Here is a 27,284-nt window from a genome sequence, read left to right as displayed (position 1 = left end):
AGTATTGGAAGGAGGAAAAATATATTTAAAAAACAGCCAGCAAACATTGAAAAGTGTGTGGGTGAGAGGACTTTATTCCAGACTAAGGATAGAGTGAAGAATAAGATGAGTGTGGTCTGTCCCCCAAGTTCCGGGTATCCAGATGCTCTCTTCTCAGTCACCCCTCAGTTCAGTCTTCTGGGTGGAGATGCTGTTTCTCACTCCAGAGGGCACTGGTATGCCATGCACACAGCCCAGGTTTGAGACCAGCCCCCACTGCACTGGGGCAAGCTTTGATGCTGTGGTGTGTTGTCATATCCCGCCGTCCTGTCCCCCACCCCCACATCTATCTCTCACACACTTTTTTTAAATATAAAGATTCAGTTATTGTACAAATTTATTGTTGAGAGAGACAACGAGAGCATAACTCTGGCACATGCAATACTAGGAATAGAACTTAGGACCCCATGCTTGAAAATCCAGGCTATCTGTATCTGAAAAGGTTAACCTGGAGCAGTGAAACTCCTCAGGGAGACAGTGCTTACATTGTTGTCTGTGGAGTGGTCTGTATGTTCACCCACTACTCCCCTTCATGACCAAGGTAGCAGATGGTAGGCGACCTCCATACATTGCTTCTTCCACTGTGTACTTAAAACACACTGACCTGTAGTGGATTGTTCTTTTCAATTGCTTTGTCTACTTTTATTTCTTTCTTTTCTTTATTAATTTTTATTAGTGATTTAAGATTGAGTTATAAGATTATAAGGTAACGGGTATAATTCCATACAGTTTCCACCATTAGAGTTTTGTGTCCCATCCCCTCCACTGGAAACTTCCCTGTGCTTTTTTAAAATTTATTTTATTAGTGACTTAATATGATTTATAAAAGTATAAGATAACGGGTATGATTCCATACCATTCCTACCACCAGAGTTCTGTATCCCCATTCCTTTCATTGGAAGCTACAGTAGTTCTCCCAAGGCTGCAGGTATGGGTTGATTCTCTTGTTTATATTTATATATATTTGGTCTATATACACAATGGAAATACTACTCAGCTATTTAAAATGGTGATTTCACTTTCTTCACCCCATCTTGGATGGAGTTTGAAGAAATCATATTAAGTGAGATAAGCCAGAAACAAAAGGATGAATATGGGATGATCTCACTCACAGACAGAAATTGAAAAACAAGATCAGAAGGGAAAACACTAAGCAGAACTTGGACTGGAGTTGGTGTATTGCACCTAAGGAAAAAGGCACTGGGGTGGGGGTGGGGGTTCAGGTTCTGGAACAGGATGGCAGGGGAGGACCTAGTGGGGGTTGAACTGTTACGTGGAAAACTGGGAAATGTTATGCATGTACAAACCATTGTGTTTTGTTGTCTGCTGTAAATCATTAATCCCCCAATAAGGAAATTAATAAAAAATATAATTCCTTTAATTTTATTAGTGACTTAATATTGATTTACAAAAGTATAAGATAAAGGGTATAATTCCATACTGTTCCTACCACCAGAGTTCTGTATCTCCAACCCCTCCACTGGAAGCTATAGTAGTTCTCCCAAGATTGCAGATACGGGTTGACTGTATTTATATATATTTGTCTTTTTCTTTTTTTCTTATGGCCTTGCCTTCTCTTCCTTTCTTAGTCACACCTACACCTGTTACTACACTTGTTACTGTCTTTCTGTTTCTCCTCTTGTCTCTTTGGTTCCTGATGGAATTGGAGTTCAGAGCTCTCTGGCCATCTTCCCCTAACATTTCTCCTCCTCTGGGAGTATGAACCAAGATTCTTTTGGGGGTGCAGAAGGTGGGGGTTCTGGCTGCTTTAATTGCTTCTCCACTGGACGTGGGTGTTGGCAGGTTGATCCATACCCTCTGCGTGCTTCTGTCTTTCCTCAGTGGGGTAGGGCTCTGGAGAGGTGAGGTTTCAGAATATATTGGTAAGGTAGTCTGCCCAGGGAAGTCAGATAGAGTCATCATAGCACATGTAACTTGGTATCTAAATGATGGTAAGATATAAAACAGGACAAAATGATTAATGAACAGGAACCAAACAATAGGAATAGAGCAGATCTAGAGATCTTAGGTTGGAAAGAAACAAGGAAGTCTTACTTTAGACATGTTCCAAGGGGCCTGTGATTTTTGTAGTTTTTAACTTGGGTTTGCTAGCTAATATGGAAGTGGACAAAAATATTGTCTGAGAAGATGGTATCAGAGTTGAGAATAGGGCTAGAACGTTGGATTAGGGCAGAGAGTAGTAGCTTCTAAAATTGAAGAAAATCTATGAATAAAATTTACTGTCTACCTCATCAACATGACCTAGGTCCCATATATTTAGCACAATAGCCTGTGTAACCTCTGAGTCCCTGTCAATCTGAGCTCACGGTCCATGTTCACAGTTGGGAACATTCTAGACTGCACTCATTTCGGGTCCAGTCTTCCATGATTGGCAGGGTAGGATGATCCAGCCTCCATTTAGAAAGTGGAGCAGTCCCCACCGTTGCTACTTTATAGGGAGGACAAATTCCTAGAGTGGTCCATGGGAGGGTGGGCTTATGGTGATGTTCCTGATGGACATCTGCTTTTCTTTTTCTTTTTCACCTCCAAAGTTATTGCTGGGACTCTGCTCCTTGTGGCAATTCCCACCCCCTTTTTTAATTTGATAGGACAGAGAAGTAGAGAGAGGGGGAGAGAAATAGAGACACCAGCAGACTTGCTTCACCACTTGGGAAGCATCCCTGCTGCAAGTGGGGAGCAGGGCTCTAACCTGGGTCATTTTACACATACTGTGTACTCCACTGCCTGGCCCCTTCTTTTTCAACTTTTAAAACTGATTATTTTGGGAGTCGGGCGGTAGCGCAGCGGGTTAAGTGCAGGTGGCGCAAAGCCCAAGGGTCAGTGTAAGGATCCGGGTTCGAGCCCCCGGCTCCTCACCTGCAGGGGGTTCGCTTCACAGGGGGTGAAGCAAGCTTGCAGGTATCTATCTTTCTCTCCCCCTCTCTTTCTTACCCTCCCCTCTCCATTTCTCTTTGTCCTATCCAACAATGACGACATCAATAACTACAACAACATTGAAAAACAACAAGGGCAACAAAAGGGAAAATGAATATTTAAAAAAATGATTATTTTATGAAAAAGATTCTTAAAAGTCCCCCATCACCCTCCACCCCCCAGCCCCAGCTGGGGATTGAGCTGGGAGGCTCTGGCATAGAAGTCCTGTGCTCTACCAGCTGAGCTGTTTCTCCAGCTCCTTTGCTTTTTAATTATTTCTCATTAGTGAATAACTTGGATGAAATTTTGGTTATCATAGCCTGGTTTTCTTTTTCCTTTCTATAATTTATTGATTGAGATGACCAGTGCCAGGGATGGCTGTGCTTTGGCACTTGCAGTGCCATGGATTGAGGCCCAGGTTCATGGAGATAGAACTCAGGAGTCTTGTGGTTTGGGAGCTGGCACAGTGGATAAAGTATTGGACTCTCAAGCATGAGGTCCTGAGTTCAATCCCCGGCAGCACACGTACCAGAGTGATGTCTGGTTCTTTCTCTCTCCTCCTCCTATCTTTCTCATTAATAAATAAATAAAATGTTTTTTAAATAAAGAACTTAGGAGTCTTACAGTACAAATCCTACATTCTGCCTACTGAGCCATCTCCCTGGCCCTGCAATCTCATGTGTGTGTGTATATATGTATAAAACTTTAAAAAATTTTACTGGAAGTAAATGTTCATGCTTCTCAGCCCCAGGCTGAGACCTGGCACAAGAATGCTTTTTTTTTTTTTTTACTTCTGGGGTTTGGCAGATCCTCTGCTCCCAGAGGCCATTTTTCCCATTTTTGTTGCCCTTGTTGTTTTTATTGTTATTGTTATTATAGCTGTTGTTGTTGTTGTTGGATAGGACAGAGAAATGGAGAGAGGAGGGAAAGACAGATGTGGAGAGAAAGATAGACACCTGCAGACATGCGTCACTACCTGTGAAGCGACTTTCCTGCAGGTGGGGAGCCTGAGGCTGGAACCGGGATCCTTGCACTTTGCTCCACCTGCGCTTAAACCGCTGTGCTACCGCCCGGCCACCCAAGAATCCTTTTCTAATAGCAGTGAGTAGCCATCACTGTAAATTTTAAGTAACCTGAAGGCCCAGACTGTCCTTGCTTCTCCCAAGTTGTCACTTTAAATATCAGATTATTTAGATAGCGCGAAAGAGGTGCTTGCAGTGTAGACAGAGTGCATTCAGTGTTTTGCAGGTCTTGAAGGAAATAGGATAATCCTGTCTTCAAAGCTGGTAAGACTTGGAAGTCCTCTTTCTTGACCGGGGGAATATTTCACTTTTAAAATAGTCTCTTGGGAGCCGGGTGGTAGCACAGACGGTTATGGGCAAATGGCACGAAGCGTAAGGATCCCTGTTTCGATTCCCCAGCTCTCTACCTGCAATGGAGTTGCTTCATGGGTGGTGAAGCAGGTCTGCAGGTGTCTGTCTTTCTCTCCCCCTCTCTGTCATCCCCTCATCTTGATTTCTCACTGTCCTATCCAATAACAACAACAATAATAGCAACAACAATGGCAACAAGATGGAAAAAACTGCCTCCAGGAGCAGTGGATTCCTAATGCAGATACTGAGCCCCAGCTATAACCCGGGAGGCAAAGAAAATTTTTTTCCTCTTAATTCTTTTAAGCAAAAAGTGCACTCGTGTTTCTAGGATTGCTGAGTAAGGAAGTGGTGGTCTGGGTGCTCCCTGGGAGTCTCCTGAGTATGGCCCCCTTCAGAGTCAGAACCTAAAGGGAGGACACCTGGGGACACAGCAGGGAGGGGAAAGGACTCTGAATTAGGCTAGGCTACAAAGTTTGATTTTGTTCTGTAGGAGGTGTATTTAAAGACTCGTCAGCGGGGGAGTCAGATGTCAGAGCTGTCCTTCAGAAAGATAAATGTGGCAGTGAGGCAGAAAGGTTGAAGAGGGGAGGACCGTGTGGGGGGAGCCAGTTAATAGAAGTTTTTAGAGCCAGAAAGAGTCCTTGCAGTCAGGATGGAGTGCATGCCACAGGGTGGGGGCTTGGGGTGAAGGGCTTTTCTGAGTCTTGTGCTGGGGAGGATGACATAGGGACCAGCAGAGGGCTCAGGAAGGAAAGACCTGCAAATGTAATAGAGATGAGGGCCTAAGAACACTGCATTGTTGAGGTTTCTAGGAACTGGGTGCAATCAAAAAAAGAAAATTTCCCCTTCCTCTCCCTTTCTTCTCTCCATTCCTTCCCTCCCTCCCTCCCTCCCTTCTCCCCCCCCCCCCTTCTTTCTTTTTTACCAGAGCATTAATCAGTTCTGGCTTATGGTGGGGGTGGTGGGTGGAAGCAGGCGCGTTGAACCGGGGACTTTGGAGCCTCAGATTTGAGTCTTTGTGCTTAACCATTATGCTATCTACCCCACCCCTACAGAAAGAATTAGAGTGATTTGCTAAGAAACCATTGGTTCTCTAACCCACTGAGGGGCTTCAACGAAGGAGGAGTGTGTGGTTTTGTCAGGTGTTGGTATCATAGTTTAAATAAGTGGAGGACATCTCCCAGGACATACAACTGGAGACTTAGGATCCAAGCTTGGCAAGTCAGCCTGGCAGGGACACAGTGGTCCTCCCACGGGCATCACTGTGAAGCCATAGAGCAAAGAGGCTGCCCTTGGCCTGAGGTGTGGGCACATGCTTTTATTCCAGTGGAGCTCTGGGTGAAGAGAAATTATTCATAAAGACTGGAGTGTGATGGGGCGGGGGCTAGGGAAGAAAAGAAACAAGAGGGCTGGGGAGACAGCATAATGGTTATGCAAAGAGACTCTCATGCCTGAGGCTCCAAGGTCCCAGGTTCAATCCCCAGCACCACGATAAGCCAGAGCTGAGCAGTGCTCTGGTCTCTCTTCCGTCTCTCTATATCTCTCATTAAAATAAATAAATAAATAAAATATTAGAAAAGAAAAGAAACAAGAGCAGTGGGTCTGAGGAGACAGCAAAAAGCAAAAGGCTTTCATGCTTGAGACTCTTAATGTCCCAGGTTCAACCTTGGATAGTGCAACTGCTTTGTCATGTGGCAACCCAAGTTAAAGCTCAGCACCCACTACAGTAAGAGAGAGATAGCAGGAAAGTTTGGTTTGGTCTTTAAGCCACTATATCCTGGAAGAGGGGAATAAAAAGCAAAGGACACTAACAGAAAGAAAAATATTTGAGCAAAACAACAAATCTTAATTGTTATATCTGGCTTTTAAAACATTTATACAGGCTATTGAGAAGCAGGAGTAAGTATAGTGACACTCAGCCTGAGGACTCAGGTGAGGGCGCTGGTGTAATGCTGCCTCTGCTCCCTGCTCTCTTTTTTTATTTTAAATTTATTTTTGTATTTTTTTTTATTGGATAAAGACAGCCATAAATCCAGAGGGAAGGGGGAGAGACAGAGACACAGACAGAGGGACACCTGCAGACCAGCTTCAACATTTGTGCTTTCCTGCAGGGGTGGCCCGGGGACTCAAACCCAAGTCCTTGAGCATTGTAACGTGAGCTCAACAAGGTGCACCACCACCCAGGCCCCCCCCCCCCCCCCGCTTTCTGATGCCCTGAGTTACTGACCATCCCTGTCTCAGATACCTTTTCTGTAACTTTTAACATATTTTATTTATTATTGGATAGAGACAGATAATTTGAGAAGGGAGGGGGAGATAAAGAGGGAGAGAGACACCTGCAGACTTGCTTCTCCACTCATGAAGCTTTCCTCCTACAGGTGGGCAACAGGGGCTTGAACCTGCGTCCTCATGCACTGTAATGTATGCGCTTAACTAGGTGCCCCACCACCTGGCCTATGTAGTTTCACAGAATTAAAGATATAGGAATGACAGTAACCACATTGGGTGTCTCAGGGATTAAGCAAATATATACTTACATTAAGAAAATATGGGCTGGGGAGACAGCATAATGGTTATGCAAAAACCTTTCAAGCCCAAGGCTCTGGGGTCCCAGGTTCAATCCCCAGCCCCGCCATAAGCCAGAACTGAGCAGTGTTCTGGTATCTCTCTCTTTCCCACTGTATTTACACTTTCACATTAAAATAATAAAAACTAAATACTTTTTTAAAAAGAAGAAAAGGGAGTTGGGCGTAGCTCAGCGGGTTAAGCACAGGTGGCGCAAAGCACAAAGATTGGCATAAGGATCCCGGTTCGAGCCCCCGGCTCCCCACCTGCAGGGGAGTCGCTTCACAGGTGGTGAAGCAGGTCCCCAGGTGTCTATCTTTCTCTCCCCCTCTCTGTCTTCCCCTCCTCTCTCCATTTCTCTCTGTCCTATCCGACAACGATGACAGCAATAACAACAACAACGATAAACAACAAGGACAACAAAAGGGAAAATAAATAAATGTAAAAAAATTTTTTAAAAAAAGAAGAAAATAAAGTACTGGGAGTCAGGCGGTAGCGCAGCAGGTTAATCGCATGTGACGCAAAGTGCAAGGACTGGCGTAAGGATCCTGGTTCAAGCCCCCGGCTCCCCACCTGCAAGGGAGTTGCTTCACAAGCGGTGAAGCAGGCCTGCAGGTGTCTATGTTTCTCTCCCCTCCTGTCTTCCTCTCCTCTATCCATTTCTCTCTGTCAATGATGACATCAATAATAACAATAAAACAAGAAGGGCAGCAAAAGGAAATAAATATTAAAAAATAATAAAGTACATAGCAACATAGCATCTGCCATATAATGAGTACCTGACATTTTAATTATGATTGATTAATTTGCTCATTAACAAGAGAAAAAGAAACAGTATCACTGTGACATAGTATTCAGGACTAACCTCAAGACATTGGACATGCAAGTCTGGTACTGCACCACTGCCATCTCCCCATCCATTTTAGCTTTCTTTGTTTTTCTTCAGTTGCCACCAGTGTTCACTTCTGGACCAACTTTCAGATAGAGGCTGAGGAAGAGACACCACAGCACCAGAATCCCCTCGGTGTGGTGGGGGCCAGGCAGAAACCTGGGTTACACACATGACAAAACAGGAAAGTAATTAGTGTACTATCCAGGAAAGTAATTAGCTATTTGTTTATATATATATATATTTCATTTTAATATTTTTTGCCCCTTCTTTCCTTCCTTTCTTCCTTCCTTTTTTTCTTTTTCTTTCTTTCTCCCTTCCTCCCTCCCTCCCTCCCTCCCTTCTTTCCTTCCTTCCTTTCCAGTTCTAGAAACTGCCTCCTTGGCTTCTTGCTTTTCTTTCTTTTCTCTCTCTCTCTCTCTCTCTCTCTCTATATATATATATATATATATATATGAGAAAGGAGGAAAGACAAAAAGAACCAGACATCACTCTGTTACATGTGCAGCTGGGGCTTGAGGGACTCTCATGCTTGAGAGTCCAATGCTTTATCCATTGCTCTACCGGCCAGACCACTGCTTTATTTTTCTGGCTCCCCCATCCCACACACTGGCTGCAGGAAGCAGAGACAGCCTCTACAACCCCAGTTTGATTTCTTCCTCACTGTGGAAAATGCCAGGCAGGGTTTATAGCTGGTCATTGTGATTGAGTTTATATGAGGAGTTTTCATCTAGGGCCTGTATTCCCCCACCCCTCCCCAGCATGTTTAGTAGTGTATGGAGACAGTTTTGGTGTCACAGCTGGAAACTGGGAATGACAGACCTAGCTGTCACCACAGAGCCAACACCCTAGAGTATCAGTCATGGTGGCTGAGATCCTCTGTCTCTAAAATGTGATAATTGAAGGGAGCCCTCAGGTTACACACCTAGACCTAGGGGATGAGGGGGGATGTTTGTGAATAGGAACGAGGGCTGGTTTCTGTGGGTTCCACACTCACTTTTCCACTCTTTTCATTTTTCTTTTTCTATTTTTTATTTAAGAAAGGATTAATTAACAAAACCATAGGGTAGGAGGGGTACAATTCCTCACAATTCCCACCACCCAATCTCCATATCCCACCCCCTCCCCCGATAGCTTTCCCATTCTCTATCCCTCTGGGAGCATGGACCCAGGGTCATTGTGGGTTGCAGAAGGTGGAAGGTCTGGCTTCTGTAATTGCTTCCCCGCTGAACATGGGCGTTGACTGGTCGGTCCATACTCCCAGTCTGTCTCTCTCTTTCCCTAGTAGGATGGGTCTCTGGGGAAGTGGAGCTCCAGGACACATTGATGGGGTCTTCAGTCTAGGGAAGCCTGGCCGGCATCCTGATGACATCTGGAACCTGGTGACTGAAAAGAGAGTTAATGTACGAAGCCAAACAAATTGTTGAGCAGTCATGGACCCAAAGCTTGGAATAGTGGAGAGGAAGTGTTGGGGGGGTACTCACTGCAAACTCTAGTGTACTTCTGCTTTCAGGTATATATTTTGCAGTAGTTTACGGATACGTGTGAACATATGCTCTCTCACAGAAACTGGTGTATATCTAGGTTTTGGGACTTTGTTAGAAAGTGAACCACCTGAGATGAAATTAGAGTATACTATGAAAGGAAAGGTCTCACCCGACTAATGAAGTTGAAGGGTTGTCATTCCACATGTGAAGTCTCTGGACACAGTCTGAAGTGAAGCATGTTGAGGTGGCAACCGTTGTGTTGGTTAGGTTGTGATCGGCAGATGCAATATTATTTGATATGGATTGGGAGAGGCATACGGGAAAGTGGGCCCTATCCAGTGGTTCCAGGACTGGGGGAAGTAGAGGTTCTATAGTGGAGATGTGAGGTTCCTGCTGTCTTAGGGTTCAAAAAGACAATGGATAGTTAATGTTATCATTACATTATTTTATAATTGGGTTAACTTTGAAAAGTCCTTTTGTTAGGGTTTGCTGTACAGTACCCAGTATCTTGTATATAGCTGTGTTACTTCTGATCTACTTGGTCTAGGCTTTTGAGAGAGTCTGCATATCAATTACACAGCCTATATATTGAAAAGATTCAGTTTGTGTTTTGAAAAACTTTGAGACATACAATTAATTTTCTCCCTCGTATTAATTAACTAGTGATTTATATGACTACATTTTACCTTTGTGTCCGGCATCTCCTTTAGCATAGTACATTCAGGGATCATTATGCTGTGGCATATGTCAGGGCTGGTTTGTTTTTTTGCCTCCAGGGTTATCGCTGGGGCTCAGTGCCTGCACTATGAATCCACCACACCTGGAGGCCATTTCCCCCATTTTGTTGCCCTTGTTGTAGTTGTTATTGCTATTGTTGTCATCATAGCTGCTGTTGTTGTTGTTAGATGGGAGAAATTGAGAGAGGAAGGGAAGACAGAGGAGGAAAGATAGATACTTGCAGACCTGCTTCACTGCTACCCCCGGCAGGTGGGGAGTTGGGGGCTCGAACTCAGATCCTTAAGCTGGCCTTTGCGCTTTGTGCCATGTGAACTTAACCCACTGCGCTACTGCCCAACCTCCATATATAAGTTTTTTATTCCTTTCTAGGGCTGGCCACATTTTATCTTTTATCCATCAGTGGACATGTGGGCTTTTAACCCTGTGTGGCTGTTGTGATAGTGTTGTAACTATAGGTGTGTAAAAGAGCATAGCTAGAATTTAGATTCTGTTAGGCAGCTGCAGTAGAATGCCTGCTCCAGCTAGGGTGAACCTCATCGTGGCATTATATATAATTTTTATTTATAAGATGGAAGTATTGACAAGGCCATAGGATAAGAGGGGTACAACCCCACACAGTTCCCACTACCAGAACTCCATATCCCATCCCTTCCCCTGATAGTTTTCCCATTCTTTATCCCTCTGGGAATATGGACCCAGGGTCATTATGGGGTGCAGAAGGTGAAAGGTCTGGCTTCTGTAATTGCTTCTTCACTGAATGTAGGTGTTGAAAGGTCGATCCATACTCCCAGCCTGTCTCTCTCCCTAGTGGGGCAGGGCTCTGGCAAAGTGGGGCTCCAGGACATATTGGTGGGGGTCGTCTGCCCAAGGAAGTCTGATTGGCATCATGTTAGCATCTAGAACCTGGTGGCAGAGTAATGAAGTTGACATTCCACGCCTGAAGTCTCTGAACAGGGTCTGAAATGAAACGTGGAGGTGGTACTGGTTACAGGCATTGCCACTTCTTACAACCAGGCTGGGTGTGTGCATGTGAGTGACTCCGTGAAACACCCAAGAGGGATTGTTTTGGTACAGTTTGGGAGAGATTAGGAGAGCATTTTGGCGCTTTGATACTTAGTTTCTAGTAGAGTGGAGAACTCTAGGATACAATGTCAAAGGCATGCTGCCTGCAGTTGGAGAGGCAAGAGCCTTTTGTTTTTGTTTCCCAATACTATGTATTTATGTATACCAGAACACTGCTCAGCTCTGGTTTTGTGGTGGGGTGGGGGTTGAACCTGGGACACCAGAGCCTCAGGCATGAGTCTTTCTGCAGAACCATAAGCTGTCTTTCACACCCTTGCCTTCTATTTTTGAGGCTGCCCTCAGCACAGCCCAAAACTTGGCTGGGCACAGAGGGTACCAGGACATAGGGACAGGCTGGAAATGTTCCTGTAGACTTGCCAGAATGTAAAATGCTTTGTGAAAATTTTAGATGAAAACCTCTACCTGCCTCAGGGAACAGTCTGGATAAGACTCCCAGGACACAGCTGCAATGAAGAGTTTTTTATTAATATATTCGTTTATTAACTAGCGAGGGAAATCACTCTGGCACACGCAATGCCTGAAATCAAACTTGGGACCTCATGCCTGAGACCCAGCTCTAGCCATTGCATTAGTTGGGCCACCTCCTTCCTCCTTCCTTTATTCAGTTATTGTACTTTTAAAATGTTATTTATTTATTTATTTTCCTGTTTATTGCCCTTGTTGTCTTTGTTGTTGTTGTTCTTGTTGTAGTTATTGTTGTTATTTGTAATTTTTGAAATAGGAAATAGTAACCATGTTTTACCCCCATCCCTGGCTTTTCAGTTAATTCAGAGTGTTTTCCCTGAAGCATAGCTAGGGTGTGTGTGTGTGTGTGTGTGTGTGTGTGTGTGTGTGTGTGTGTGTGTTGATTTCTTTTTCATTATCCCTAGTGGTCTACTGACCTCACCAACCCTGATAACAGGGAGTGGGACACAGAAGAGGAAATACCCCAACTCTACTGCCTAGTGCTAGAGACTTGATTGAGGTCCTCATACGTGGTAACATGTATGCTCTACTGACTGCTATTTACCCCAATACCATTTTCTGAGGATTTTTAAAAAAGGAATTGAGGGCAGATTTTTCCCCCTGCTGAGAAACTGCTTACCAGTACCCAAGATGCTCAGTGATTAGAGGCCAGATGTAGTGGTTGGGCAATGGTTCCTCACAACCTAAACACATCGCAAACATAGTCTTTTCTCTGTTTGTTGTAGTTGTACATGTGTTGTGGACACCTGACCAGAAGCACTTCTGAATTAAGGTAATTTTGATGTAATTGATTCTTACCAGATTTTTAAAGTTTGATATTCAGTGTTCAGGGTTTCTTTTCCTTTATGTGACAACTGGGACCTCACACATATGTGATTACACTGGTCCTAGAACAAACTTTACATTCTTTTTATTTCAGAGAGAGAAATAGGAAGGGGGCGGGGGTTAGAGTAATAGCTCCATGGAGCGTCCCCGGGCCCCTTGTTGCCTCCTCTGGTACTGGGTCTCAAACCTGGTGCCTTGTGCAGGGTAAAACTGTAAGTCTGTGTGCTCTACCAGGAGAGCCATCTCCTGAACCCTGGTCCCTCTTCCCTCCCTCCCTCCCTCCCTCCCTTCTTCCCTTCCTTCCTTCCTTCCTTCCTTCCTTCCTTCCTTCCTTCCTTCCTTCCTTCCTTCCTTCCTTCCTTCCTTCCAAGGTTATCACTAGGGCTTGGTGTCAGCACTACGAATCCGCTCCTCCTCATGGCCATTTCCCCCGTTTTATTGGGTAAGACAGAGAAAAATTGAGAGAGGAGGGGGAGGTGGTAGAGAGGGAGAGAGAAAGACCTGCTTTGCTGCTTGTCAAGCTGCCCAAAACCCCCCCTACCCCCTGCTGGTGGGGAGCAGGGGCTCAAACCTGGATCCTTGCTCAGGTCCTTGTGCTTTGTACTATGTGCAATTAACCGGATGTATCATCACCCAGACCCCTTTTTTCCTTTCCTTTTCCTTCTCCTCTCCCCCACCCCCTTTTAAATAACTTGGTTTTTGTTTAAAATAACTTGGTTTTGCACACTCCCCATTTTTAAGCCTAAGGTTGATTTTTTTCAGAACAAATTGATCCCTAAGAGGTGTTTTCTATAAAAGCTTCATCCAGACCAGGTATATGCTTCTCACTCATGAGATCCTGAATTCAGTCCCTGGCATATATACCCCCTCTAAGGGCTCCGTTTGCTATTGAGACTTTGATGCAGCATTTCTCCCTCCTCCTTTTCATTCACAAGAAGAAAGAACCCCAGTAGGTTGGTATAAAGTAGAAGTGGTGAGGAAAATGTGCCAGGATATAGGAACTGTGCCAGGGGATATTTTTTTTTTTTTTTTTTTTTTTACAATTTTTTGAAAGTTGAATGTAATTTTATTTATTTATTTTTTTAAACCAAAGCACTGCACTGTTCAGCCCTGGCTTATGGCGTTGCAAGAAATTGAACTCAAGACTTTGGAGCTTCAGGCATGAACATTTTTCATATAATCATTATGTTATCTTCTTACTTTGTATTAATTTCAAATTAAAAGGCAAAACTAAATTGAATGAATTGGATAGTTAAACAGTTGGGTATCCATTTACAAAAGGTGAACTTGTCATCACAGGAAAATAGTAGCTCAGAATGAATCTTTGACCTAAATGTGAAACAAAAAGAAACCACAGTACTGCTGAGGGCCAGGGCGGAGCTCATCAGTGGCATGCAAGTTTTCCACAAGGCCCACATTTGATCATTGGCACAGCAACAACAAAAAAGCAAGGATAGAGCATCTTAATTAACTCAGGGTGCCTGACCTCTCTTACAATGAATAATGTTTGCACACACATACAGTTCCAAAGATAAGAAAATATGTGAGACCTTGTGCTAAGCCAAAGTTTCTTAATTATCAAAGGCACAGTCTTTATTAAAAAAAAAAAAATCTATAAATTGAATGTTGTTAAAAACTTGTGTTCCACCCAGAGAAGTGTTTGTGTAGTGTTCGTGTGTGCGTGTGTGTGTGTGTGTGTGTGTGTGTATGTGTGTGTGTACACACGTACGTGTACATGCTGCCTGGAGTGGTGAAGGTGTGCCTGTGTAGGAGGCCTAGGGGGTGGGGGTGGGGGCCTCCTGTCCTTCTAAAACAAAAGAGAATGAAGAGACAAGTTGCAGACTTGGGGGAAAAATCTGCATGTGTCGTATTTTAAAGATCTATTTATGTGTCAATGAGAGAGAGAGAAAGAACCAGGGCGTCACTCTGGCATATGCATTACATATGCATTGAACTCAGAAACTCATGCTTGGGAGCCCAAGACTTTTATCTACTGCACCACCTCCTTGACTACAATGTGTCCTTTAGATTATTTGTTTCCTGAATATGTAAAGAGCCGTCAGAATTTAGTATTAAGAAAAGAAACTGGGGGGCTGGGCGGTGGAAGGATCTTGGTTTGAGCCCCCTGCTCCCATCCTGCAGGGGAGTCGTTTCACAGGCAGTGAAGCAGGTCTGCAGGTGTCTGTCTTTCTCTCCCCTCTCTGTCTTCCCCTCCTCTCTCCATTTCTCTCTGTCCTGTCCAACAACAACAACAACAACAATAATAATTACAGCAATAAAGCAACAAGGGCAACAAAAGGGAAAATAAATAATATTAAAAAAAAGAAAGAAAGAAAAGAAACTGGAAACTGGAGGGGTTTCTCAGTGAGCAGAGCACCTGCCTTCCTATGTGTAGGGCTCTGGGTTCAAACCCCACAGCTGCAGGGGGGCTCCTACTTGGATGGCAGAGGGTGCCATAGTAGTTTTCCTCATAGTTGAGGGAAGGCTACTCTTGGTATCGTGCATGCATGGAGCCCTTGGCTTATTCCCTTGCACTACATTAAAACAAGAAAAACAAGCCAAAACCAAAGCAGAAACATGATATATTGGAGCAGTGCTCTGGCTTCTCTATTATAAAGAAAAAAGAAACAGAATAAAATGAGATGCAAATTCCCTTAACAAAACCCAATTTAAAAAAATGTGATTTGAATGGATTCTTCAACAGAGGATAGAGATGGCAGATAAACACAAGGGAAAATGGTTTAAGTCTTTAGCCATCAGAAAATGCAAATTAAAACCACAACAAGAAAGTGCTGTACCGGGGCCAGGTGGTGGTGCACCTGGTTGAGCACACATGTTACAGTGCTCAGCAACCCAGGTTCAAGCCCCCACCTTCCCACCTGCAGGGAAAAGCTTCACAAGTGGTCTGTCTCCTTCTCTATCTCCCCCTTCCTCTCAATTTCTGGCTGTTCTCTATCAAATAAATAAAGATTAAAAAAAACTTTTTTTGAGTGCTGCATTAGGATCTAGAATAAAATGAAAAAGACCCAGCATGTCATTGTGACAAGGATGTGCAGGACCTGGAACTGCCGTGGGATGTCACATTTTAAGTGTTAAATAACTACCACATGTGCCCTAGTCACTCCACTTCTAGGGGGTTTACCCAAGAGAAATGCCACCACCACTGCCAGTGCAAAGACTTGCACACAACAGCGTTACTGCACCCAGCAACAATAGTGCTGATACCAGGCTGGCTGCTCCCTGGTGCCTATATCGTTCCTTGTTTTGAGTCTAGCTTTTGTTTGTTTGTTTGTTTCTGAATACATTTGGGTCTCCTTGCATTTCAGGGCCAGGGTGTGTATCTCCTGACCTCAGACTTTATTTTAATGATCTTTATTTAGTCTTAAGTGTTAAGTTCCTTATAGGTTAAAAAGAAAAAAAAAGAAAAAATCCCTTGTTGCCAGGGCTTTGTGCTTGCACTATTCCACCAAGCCAGGCAAGTCTCTCCCCCCCCCCCCACACACACACAGTGGAGGGATGGGTAGTAGGGTGTAAGGGCAACTGTGCACCTCCTCTTAGAAGAACTCTCCTGTGTCATGCTCCTGTGCGGTGGCCAAGGACTCAAGCCTGGGTCCTGATAACACAGTAACACACACATTCTACTGAGTAAGCCATCTCCTGACTCCCTGTAGATTTATATACATACATACATACATACATACATATACATACATACATACATACATACATACATACATACATACATACATACATACGGCAAAGCAGCACACTATCCAAGTGAGTTCTCTTTTTTATTAATTTACTTAGGGAGGGGGAGCAGAAGAAGAGAGAACCAGAGTATCACTCTGGCACATGTAGCACCAGAAATCCGATTCAGGGCCTGCTGGTCTCTTCCCCTTCCTTCACACCCCAACCCCTCATTAAAAAATTAAACAGTGGTCCGGGAGGTGGCGCAGTGGATGAAGCATTGGATTCTCAACCATGAGAGGTCCTGAGGTTCTGAGTTCAGTCCCCAGCAGCACGTGTACCACAGTAATGTCTGGTTCTTTCTCTCTCTCTCCTCCTATCTTTCTCATAAATAAATAAACAAATTTTTAAAAACAAAAATTACATTCTTTGAAAAAGGAGAGATAGAGGAGAGAGGAGGGTGAGAAGGACATCAGAGCATTGCCCCATGGGTAAATGCATATGCTCTGTCTACTGAGCCTCCTCCTAGCTCCCCTGCTAGTAATTTTGAATGGGGACATTACATAGCAGCCCATAAACAAATGAGGATATGAAGATGAAACTAGACAATCATGGGTGTAAGTGGACAGACTTTGGGATTTGTTCTTGATGACTCAATCTCTGTCACGAGGGGGGGGTCTCTTCTCAGAGTGCTGTGTGTTGTACAGATGTCCATAGCACTCAGCAGCGTGCACGCTCATGCTCCCAGGTCCTTTGGTCTTGTTAGACAGCGGTGCTCCCTTCTCACCAAGTATGATTGCATTCTCAGGCAGTTGGGGCAGACACAAGGTGATGAATCATCGCCAGTGCTTGATGGACTGTGGACTCATCAGAATGTGCCCCAAACTCTGCAGGCAAATTCTGAGAGATAGCAAATATGTCTCCACCATTCACAAGGTGCTGCCATGTGGTGCTATGGCTCAACCCAGGACATAGCAGGACATAGCAAGACACCTATTCTGAGTGACCTATCTCCTGGTCCCCCGTGGTCTTCTTAATCCCTCCTCTTAAAATGTTGCTTCAGCTTAATGTGGCTAAATAAATAAACTCCCGTCCCAACTGACACTGGACACTCAGTGGGGCATGTTTTGACTTCGGATGCTTTGGAAACACCCCCCCCCCCCACACACACACCCAAGGCCAGGGTTGTGGCTCAGCATGGCACGAGGGCCTGACTCCTGCTCATGGGTGGAATCAGCCAGGTGTCTCAAGGCTACAGTGTTGGGAGGTTCACAGGCTTGCTCTGGTGGCTCCATGCTATATTTCTTCTGCCCTGTGCCACACAACACTACCCCTCATTACATTACCATCTCTTTGCCAATACAGCCACCTTTTTTTTTTTTTTTTTTTTTTTTTTGCCTCCAGGGTTATCGCTGGGGCTGGGGCTGGGGCTGAGTGCCTGCACCATGAATCCACTGCTCCTGGAGGCCATCCCCCCCCTTTTTTGTTGCCCTTGTTGTAGCCTTCTTGTGGTTATTGTTGTTGATGTCATTTGTTGTTGGATAGGACAGAGAGAAATGGAGAGAGGAGGGGAAGACAGAGAGGAGGAGAGAAAGACAGACACCTGCAGACACAGACACTGCCTGTGAAGTGACTCCCCTGCAGGTGGGGAGCCGGGGAACCCTCACGCTGGTCCTTGCACTTTGTGACATGTGCGCTTAACCCGCTGCGCTACTGCCCGACCCGCTACAGCCACCTTTCTGTTGCTAACAAGCCTGCAGCCTGTGTGTCTTTGCCTGTGACACTATAAGGACTGGGGTGCTATGGGTTCTCTGCCCTTCCTAGACTTTTCAGAACTCCACTTACCATGAAGGGGTAAGCCCCACCCCAAGCACATCATGTTGCAAATGTGAAATATTTGACTACTCCTGTGTAAGAAGTGTTTGCAGTTGCACTGATGGCAGGTGTGGGTCACACAGAACAGATGTGAGGCCCTCAGCAGGTCCTGTCTTAGTGGATTATGCAGGCAGATGTGCCGAGTCAGCATGGGCAGAGCTTAGCTGTGACTTTAGGCTGGGGGAGAAGGAACCCAGGCCACGCTCGCTGGTGGTAGGGCTTCCTCCAGCTTTGGGAAATAAGGTTACTGGAGAAAAAAGCAGGAAACAAGTAAATGTAAGTAGAACTCGACATGTGTATTTTTAAAAACACCTGATATAAATTGCTTACTAATGTTTGGAGAGTAAAGAGAAAATGCTACCAGTAATTCTCTTTAAAAATTGAATTAACACTACAGAACAGGTGTACATTGAAAATATGAGTAATAAATGATAACAAAAATGTTACTAGCATTTAGCCTTTTAAAATGTCTTTTTTTTTTTTTTTGCCTCCAGGTTATTGCTGGGGCTCAGTGCCTACACCATGAATCCACTGCTCCTGGAGGCCATTCCCCCCCCCTTTTGTGCCCTTCTTGTGGTTATTATTGTTGTTGTTGATGTCGTTTGTTGTTGGATAGGACAGAGAAAAATAGAGAGAGGAGGGGAAGACAGAGGGGGAGAGAAAGATAGACACCTGCAGACCTGCTTCACCGCCTGTGAAGCGACTCCCCAGCAAGTGGGGAGCTGGGGGCTCGAACTAGGATCCTTCCGCCTGTCCTTGCACTTTGTGCCATGTGCGCTTAACCCGCTGCGCTACTGCCTGACCCCCCCTAAAATCTCTTTTTAAAATTAAGTATGTATTTTTCTTCTTAAATAAATCATTTAACGTATGGTAAATGTTTTTTTCAGATTTTATAGTCTTCATTACTTTTAGTAGTATGTAATAGTTGATTCAGTAAGCATTCAGTAAGTCGCCCCCCCCCCCCCCCAATAATAGTGCACAGAGAGTTTTTTTTGCTTCACCGTTTTGCTATCTCCTCACTCACAGTCAGTAGCTTTTTAATTTTGGAAAGTATGGGAATGTGCTTGGTTCCAGGGTGCAGACCACCTTTCCCTTTTGAAAAAAGAAAAACCCAGGGAACTGGGCGGTGGTGCAACCAGTAAAGCACACAGTCTACCAGCTGTCAAGACCGGGGTTCAAATCTCAAGTACCACCTATGAGGGGGAAGCTTCATAGACGGTGGAGCAGGCTGCTGGTCTGTCTCTCTTTCTCTCTTGCTATCTCTATCATAATTCTGGGGAGCAGTGGATTTTCCGTGCACATACCAAACCCCAGCAGTAACCCTGGTGACAGAAAAGGAAACCAGTGCAGATAATAGACAACATGAAAAGCAAAAGCTGCCTACTACTCTTGTCTTATTCCCAAACTAGCACTATTAATGTTTTCTCCTACATAACAAAAAATAATTTAAATTAGCAAAGGTGTTTATCCTTTTTTGTATATACATTAAGGAAAACTCAGGGCCTATATGATGGGGCTGGGTGTTGAACCTGGGACCTTAGAACCTCAGGCATGAGAGTCTGTTCGTATAACCTTTATGCTGTCTACCCAGTCCCCCTCACTCCTTCTGTCTTTCTCTCCATCCCTCCCTCCCTTCATCCCTCTCTCTGTCTCTTTGAACAAGTCAGTCTGAAGTAGTGAAGTCCTAGCAATGACTGAAAAAAGGGCACCATCCTTTCTGTAGTGTTTTAACCATGTTTAGCTCACTTACTGTATCTTCACAGGAGAGCATTTGGAGTGGCTTTTTAGGTTTGTGGGAATTAGGAAAATAGCTTTCTATGTATTTGTTTTTGCTGTGGAGCCAGGCCTTAGATGTCAAGTCAGTATCATCACTGCAGGCTGTTATTTCATTGAGAGAGAGAGAGACCCAGGTTTTGAAGCACCTCCCTTGTTGCCATGCTTGAGTCCTACCACTGTACTCTCAGCCCACACAGATTTTTTTTTGCTCTACGTTGGAGTCTCACGCTGAGCCTTTTGAAAGGAACAGAACTTGGTGGTTTCTGTGGTATCCTGTCCCACTTCCCCATGCTTGTTCTGCAGGGCCAGCCAGAGTGACCAGGGCCATTATCCTGTGCACGTATGTGCACACCCCATACAGGGGGTCCTGGATGGTTCCCCCAGGTGACAGTGAGGCCAGCAGATTGGATGCAAGGCTGCCCTTCATTAGTGACAGCCTATTGATAAGAACTCTTCTAGATTTGATTTTGGAAAGTGAACCTTTGAGATGGAGATTAGGGAATATGAAATAATTGCCATGCACAACCAGGAGGTGGCTTAGCTTTGTGTTGTGAGGTCCTCACTTTGCTCGTAAACATAAAATACATATGTTTTAAAAAATAAAATGCCAGGGGTCGGGTGGTAGCACAACAGGTTAAGCGCACATAGCGTGAAGTGCAAGGACTGGTCTGGTGTAAGGATCCCAGGTTGAACCCCTGGCTCCAGCTGCAGGGGGGTCAATTCACAGGTGGTGAAGCACGTTTGCAGGTGTCTATCTTTCTCTCCTCCTTTCTGTCTTCCCCTCTCTCCATTTCTCTGTTCTATCCAACAACAATGACATCAATGTCAAGAATAATAATAATCACAACAATAAAACAACAAGGACAACAAAAAAGGGGGGGAAGCCTCCAGGAGCAGTGGATTCATGGTGCAGGCACCGAGCCCCAGCAATAACCATGGAGGCAAAAAAAAAAAAAAGAGAAAGAAATACCTAACATTAATTTTTTTTAAGGTTTTACTTATTTATTAATGAGAAAGACAGGACTAGAGAGAGAAAGAACCAGACATCACTCTGGTGCATGTGCTGCTGGGGATTGAACTCAGGACCTCAAGCATTATGAGTTTAATGCTTTATCCACTGCACCACCTCCTGGACCACCCTAACATTAATTTTTTAATATTTTATTTTATCTATTTATTCCCTTTTGTTGCCCTTGTTTTATTTTTGTTGTAGTTATTATTGTTGTCGTTGGATGACAGAGGACAGAGAGAAGTGAAGAGGGGAAGACAGAGGGAGAGAAAGACAGACACCTGCAGTCCTGCAGATTAAAAAAAAAAACATTACAGGGGCAGGTATTATTCCCACCTAGTAGAGCAGTAGGCCTTGCATGGGGTCCTGGGTTTAAGCCTTGGTGCCACATGAGAGCACCATTAATGACACCCAGGAAACTCCACAGATAGTGCAGTGGTGCTGTTGTTTCTCTCCCCCCTTCGTCTCTCATTTCCTTTCTCAAATAAAAAAGAATAACTAATTGACCAGGGAGGCTGCTCAGTAGTGCTGCACAAGTGTTGGGTCCTGATTCACTTCATGGTACCACTGAGAAAAAATACAGGTCATCACATCTGTGTTCTGTAATATCACATCAGCACAGCTGCTCAAAAGACTTGTTTACATTCTTTCATGTGAAGGAGGGGGTGCTGTTAGATGAAAACTACCCCCAACTGTGTTGAACTGTGTAGACCCTGTAATGTGAGCAAGGGGCCAGGAGATAGCTCACCACTTAGAGTGCATACCTCATACCACTCCAGGGGCTGCTGTTTAAACCTTCACACCAAAGTGCTGGAGGAGCTCCACAGACACTAGAGTAGTAGTTCTGTGGTGTCTTTCTTGCTTTCTGCCATTAAAAAAAAAATAAGAATAAGAAACCTGGGAACAGTGAAATCACACAAGCCTAGGAGCCCAAAGCTGCAGAGAAAAGGCGGAGTGGGAGTAACAGCCCTCAGAGTGCAAGTGAGATGCCTAGGTTCAGGGAACACCCCACAGAAAGTTTCTAGTTTGCAATCGGGTGGCAGGTTAAACGTAAATGGTGCAAAGTGCAAGGACCAGCATGAGGATCCCGGTTCAAGCCCCCAGCTTCCCAACTGCAGGGGGCTTGCTTCACAGGCGGTAAAGGAGGTCTGCAGGTGTCTTTCTCCTCTCTGTCTTCCCCTCTCCATTTCTCTCTGTCCTATCCAACAACAATGACATCAGTAACAATAACAACCACAACAATAAAACAAGGGCAACAAAAGGGAATAAATAAATAAATAAATAATTTTTTAAAGTCTCTAATTTATTTTTTTCAAGGGTTATCATGGGATTTCAGTGCCTGTGCCACTCCACTGCTCCCTGTAGCCAATTCTTTCCTCTAGATAGAGGGTGAGAGAGAGAGACAGAGAAAGACAACACACCATCCCTGCACTGCTCATGAAACTTCACCTGTAGGTGCTCCAATGTGGTAGACTGAGTCTCAAACGCAGGCTCTTGTGTATGGTAACTTATGCAGTTTGCCAGGTGAGTCACCTTCCAGTTCCAATAACCTTCCCTCCCCCTCCCCACCCCCTTTATTTTCCCCCCTTGAGCTGGGGCTTTGCACATACGTGATATGTGATTTCACAACTTCTTGACTTTTTTTTTAAAATAGAGATGAAAGAGATGGGGGGGGGGTAGAGTGAGACAGAAAGGAGCGACAGCTGCAGTACTGTTCCACCACTTATATATCTTCCTACACCCCCCCTTCTTCCCCACAGGTAGGGGACCAGGGCCTTGAACCCAGATCCTCAAGCACTACTGCCCAGTCAGTCCCCTTAGTTAATCAGGCAGGCAGGCAGGAAGAGAGAATTAGTGAGGAGGAGACACTATAGCAGTGGAACTTCCACACATGCATGGTCCTCTCCTCTGGCTTCAGGCTGGACTAGTGGCAAGACTGACACATGCCCTTCCTGGTGAGCTCTCTCGGACCCTAAGGTAACACATCTATTTTCTTGCACTGCTACTGTCTCATGCATTAATGTATAAAGGCAGAAATTAAGAGGGGTGGGAGGATAGAGAGGGAAAGAGACAGACACATGCAGCACTGCCTAACCACTCTTGAAGCTTTCCTTTCTGCAGGTAGAGACCAGGGGCTTAAACCTGGGTCCTTGTGCACTATAATGTTTGTGCTTAACCAGGTGCACCACCACCTGGCCCCTCATATATTAATATTCATAAATGGCAGTCCTTAAACTTGATCTGCAAGAACCTTAAACTTGATCTGCACACTTGGCAGCCCCTCCCCTGCACAGCTCCTGGGAGGAGTCCAAGGGGTCCTCCTGTAAAGCTTCTGTGTGCTCACAATCCCCACTGGGTGTGGGGCCTTAGAAGCCACAGATGTGAGCAGAAATGCCTGTCACCTTCACCTGCCAAGAGAGCCTAGAAGCAGGACTGGCCCTGCCCAGCTCCAGACATTTTGGCTTGCCCCTCAAGTCCTCACCTACCATGGACTCCTTTAGGACCAGTATTGGTGACTTTGCAGTTTATGTCCGCAGGTCCTGGCACCAAGGACTCTCCTCTTTTAAAGATAGATTAAAAAAAATTTTTTTTATTTATAAAATGGAAATATTGACAAGACTATAGGATAAGAGGGCTACATTTCCACACAATGCCCACCCCCAGAGCTCCATCTCCAATTCCCTCCCTTGATAGCTTCCCTATTCTTTATCCCTCTGGGAGTATGGACCCAAGATCATTGTGGGGTAATTGCTTCTCCGCTGAACATGGGTGTTGGCAGGTCAATCCATACTCCAGCCTGCCGTTGCCCGGAGTAGCGCAGCGCGTCAAGCGCAGTTGGTGCAAAGCACAAGGATGGGCCTAAGGATCCCAGTTCTAGCCCCCGGCTCTCCACCTTTAGGGGAGTCGCTTCACAAGCAGTGAGGCAGGTCTGTGGGTGTCTTATCTTTCTCTACCCCTCTTTGTCTTCCCCTCCTCTCTCCATTTCTCTCTGTCCTATCCAACAACGATGACATCAGTAACAACAATAATAACAAGGGCAATGAAAGGGAATAAATTAATTTAAAAAAACCTCATTACCACCAGGGTTATTGCTGGGGCTTGCTGCCTGCATAACAAATCCACCGCTTCTGGCAACCTTTTTTTCCTTTTTTTGCCTTTCGCCCTTCTTATTTGATAGGACAGATGGAAATTGAGAGGGGAGGGGAAGATAGAGAGACACCTGCAGATTTGCTTGGTCATGTGTGAAGCTTCGCTATTGCAGATGGGGAGCAGGGGCTTGAGCTTGAGACCTCATGCATAGTGAAATGTATGTTTAACTAGATGTGGCACCACCTGGCCCCCTTGACACTTTTTACTGGGAAGGTATTTTTTTTATTCGTAAATACATATCAAATGTCCACAGTATACATGTCACTCACTTTAATCAAGCTCTCGTGCAAAATAAGAAAGTTTATCTAGACTAAGAACTCTTACAACTATGCTTTTTGGGTCCTCCTAATGATTTCCCTCAGATGTGTTTTATTATTTTTTAAAGGCTTTTTTTTTAAAAAAAGATCTTATTTATTTATTCATGAGAACGATAGGAGGAGAAAGAAAACCAGATATCACTCTGGTACATGCGCTGCCAGGGATTGAACTCAGGACCTCATGCTTGATAGTCCAGTGCTTTATCCACTGCGCCACCTCCTGGATCACACTTATTTAGTTTTTTTTTTTTTTTTTGCCTCCAGAGTTATTGCTGGGGCACGATGAATCCACTGCTCCTGGAGGCTATTTTTCCCATTTTATTGCCCTTGTTGTTGTGCTTGTTGTAGTTATTGTTTCTATAGCTGTTGTTGTTGGATAGAATAGAGAGAAATGGAGAGAGGAGGAGAGAAAGATAGACACCTGCAGACCTGCTTCACCACTTGCGAAGCAACCTGCAGGTGGGGAACCGGGATCCTGACGCCGGCCCCTGCGCTCTGCGCCACGTGTGCTTAACCTGCTGCGCTACCGCCTGACTCCTTATTTTTAATGAGAGGGGGAGAGAAAGAGAGAACAAGAGAGAGAGAAAAAACACGTGCATCACTCTGTGTTGTCAGGGATCAACCCAGAATTTCATGCTTTAAGTCCAACACTCTAGCCACTATCTTACACCCTCTCTCCTGCCCACCCTGAGATATGTTTTAATCTCAAGGAAAGAGACAACTACCACTAATCAAACAGCAGATGTACAGTAATAGCCACCTCCTAACATTCTTTATGCTACCAGGGAGCTCTGCACTTGAACAAATTCCTTTGCTTCCAGTGTACTTTTTAAATATATAGAGAGGGGAGTGCCTCAGCACTATTCTACCACTTGAGAAACTTCCCTGTGCAGTTGCTCCTGTGTGGTGGCCAGGGGCTTGAGCCCCAGTCCTTGAGCATTAATAAAATGAGTATTCTGGGACTGGGTGGTGGCATACCTGGTTGAGCGTACATGTTACAATGCACAGGGATCCAGGTTCATGCCCCCAGTTCCCACATGTGGGGGTGGGGGAAAGCTTTGCGAGTGGTGAAGCAGTGCTCTAGGTGTATCTCTCTGTCTCTCTTTGTCTCTGTCTCCTCCATCCCTCTTGATTTCTGATTGTCTCTATTCAATAAATAAAGATTATACCCAAACAAGTGTGTTCTAGGGGTCGGGCGGTAGTGCAGCGGGTTAAGCACAGGTGGCGCTAAGCACAAGGACTGGCTAAGGATCCCGGTTCGAGCCCCCGGCTCCCCACCTGCAGGGGAGTCGCTGCACAGGCGGTGAAGCAGGTCTGCAGGTGTCTGTCTTTCTCTCCCCCTCTCTGTCTTCCCTTCCTCTCTCCATTTCTCTCTGTCCTATCCAACAACAACAACATCAATAATAACTACAACAATAAGACAACAAGGGCAACAAAAGGAAAGAAAGAAAGAAAGAAAGAAAGAAAAAAGAAAAAAAATCCAAAAAAAAAAAAGTGTGTTCTAATGAGTGAGCAATACCTGCCACCCCTTACAACTTTTTTTTGGGGGGAGGGGGGGCTTTGGTGCTCCTGGAGGCTATTTTTCCTTTTTGTTGCCTGTGTTTGTCGATGTTGTTGTTATTGCTGTCATTGTGTAGGATAGAGAAAACTTGAGAAACGAAGGGAAGACAGAGAAGGGGAGAGAAAGACACCTGTAGGACTGTTTCAGCGCATGTTAAGCGACTCCCCTGCAGGTGGGGGTGGTCCAACCGGGACCCTTGCGCAGGTCCTTGCACTTCACACCATGTACGCTTAACCCACTGCTCTACCACCCGACCCCTCTTCTTACAAGTTTGACACAAGTTCTCTGTTGGTAAGAAATCCCTAGTGTGTTGGCATAAGAAATGTGAGGCCCAGGAATCAGGTAGTAGCACAGCAGGTTAAGTGCACATGGCACAAAGCGCAAGGACCAGTGTTAAGGATCCCGGTTTGAGCCCCCGGCTCCCCACCTGCGGGGGGGGGGGGTCGCTTCACAAGCAGTTAAATAGGTCTGCACATATCTATCTTTCTCTCCCCCTCTGTCTTCCTCTCCTCTCTCCATTTCTCTCTGTTGTATCCAACAATGAGAACATCAATAACAACAACAATAATAACTACAACAATAAAACAAGGGCAACAAAAGGGAGTAAATAAATAAATATTTAAAAAAAGAAATGTTAGGCCCTGCACAGACTATGTTTGCATGTGCTAGTTGTGTTCTTAAGTGATTAAAGGATGTGCACCTGAGACTCTTCAGATTTGTGACAAAGAACTGTGTCTTTGACGAACCTAAGTGTCACATCTTTAGTCAGAAATGCAGTTCCCCACAGTGGCATTCCTCAGGAAAGCAAGTCCCTTACTAAAGAGGATGCTCTCCCTTTGACTATGAGCCAGGGCTACTGTCAGATGAATCAGGCTGCAGCAGGGACTGGAATGGGTAGGGGGCCTGCGTGTGACATGCACCTATCAGGGGTGATCCCTGAGTCAATAGGGATGCTGTGGTCCAGTTTGGTGTGCCTGTGAATTGTCCCTAAAGCAGGCCTGCTTGACATAACGCCGAATCCTTTAGAGTGACTGTGAATGGCCCCCTATATTCTGGGTAATCATAGCTTCAAGATTATTTGCATGACTTTGAGGTTCTTGGACTATAGTGAAACCCAGATCCCTCATGTAAAATGTTTCTGAACAGATTTTTCATTTTTCACCCACCCTCACCTTTGGAGTAGTCTTATTATATATGTCATTATACCGAGACAGTAATCATCATAGTAATACCTTTATTTTGATTGGGTAGAGACAGAGAACTTGAGAGGGGCGGGGGAGGTAAAGAGGGAGAAAGAGACACCTGCAGCCCTGCTTCACCACTTGTGAAGCTTCCTGAAGTTAGGGACCAGGGCCTTGAACCCAGACCCTTACACACTGTAATGTGTGCGCTTAACCAGGTGAACCACGACCTGGCCATGTAATATCTTACTGTTATTATCCCCATCCTGTATGGGCATTATAAGTTCTGATGAATGCTAAAGAAAAGTGTTTTGATTGACAATGAAATTC

General features: G+C 44.9%; 1 protein-coding gene across 3 annotated transcripts in view; it reads left to right on the top strand.

The window, feature by feature from the left end:
- The window catches only part of GNB1 (G protein subunit beta 1), a 105,185-nt gene that overhangs the window by 40,092 nt on the left and 37,809 nt on the right, over positions 1-27,284 (top strand). For 2 of the 3 annotated variants that reach the window (XM_007529497.3, XM_060199879.1), the window contains exon 2: positions 12,299-12,345. The exons of the other annotated variant lie outside the window; for it this stretch is intronic. The gene's annotated coding sequence lies outside the window, so the exon portion shown is untranslated. The remainder of the gene's footprint in view (positions 1-12,298; positions 12,346-27,284) is intronic. 3 annotated transcript variants of the gene reach the window in all.

Source organism: Erinaceus europaeus, chromosome 10 (assembly GCF_950295315.1).
Source record: "Erinaceus europaeus chromosome 10, mEriEur2.1, whole genome shotgun sequence".
NCBI lineage: Eukaryota > Metazoa > Chordata > Mammalia > Eulipotyphla > Erinaceidae > Erinaceus > Erinaceus europaeus.
The sequence above is the reverse complement of the archived record's forward strand: the minus strand, read 5'-3'. Positions and strand labels throughout refer to the sequence as shown.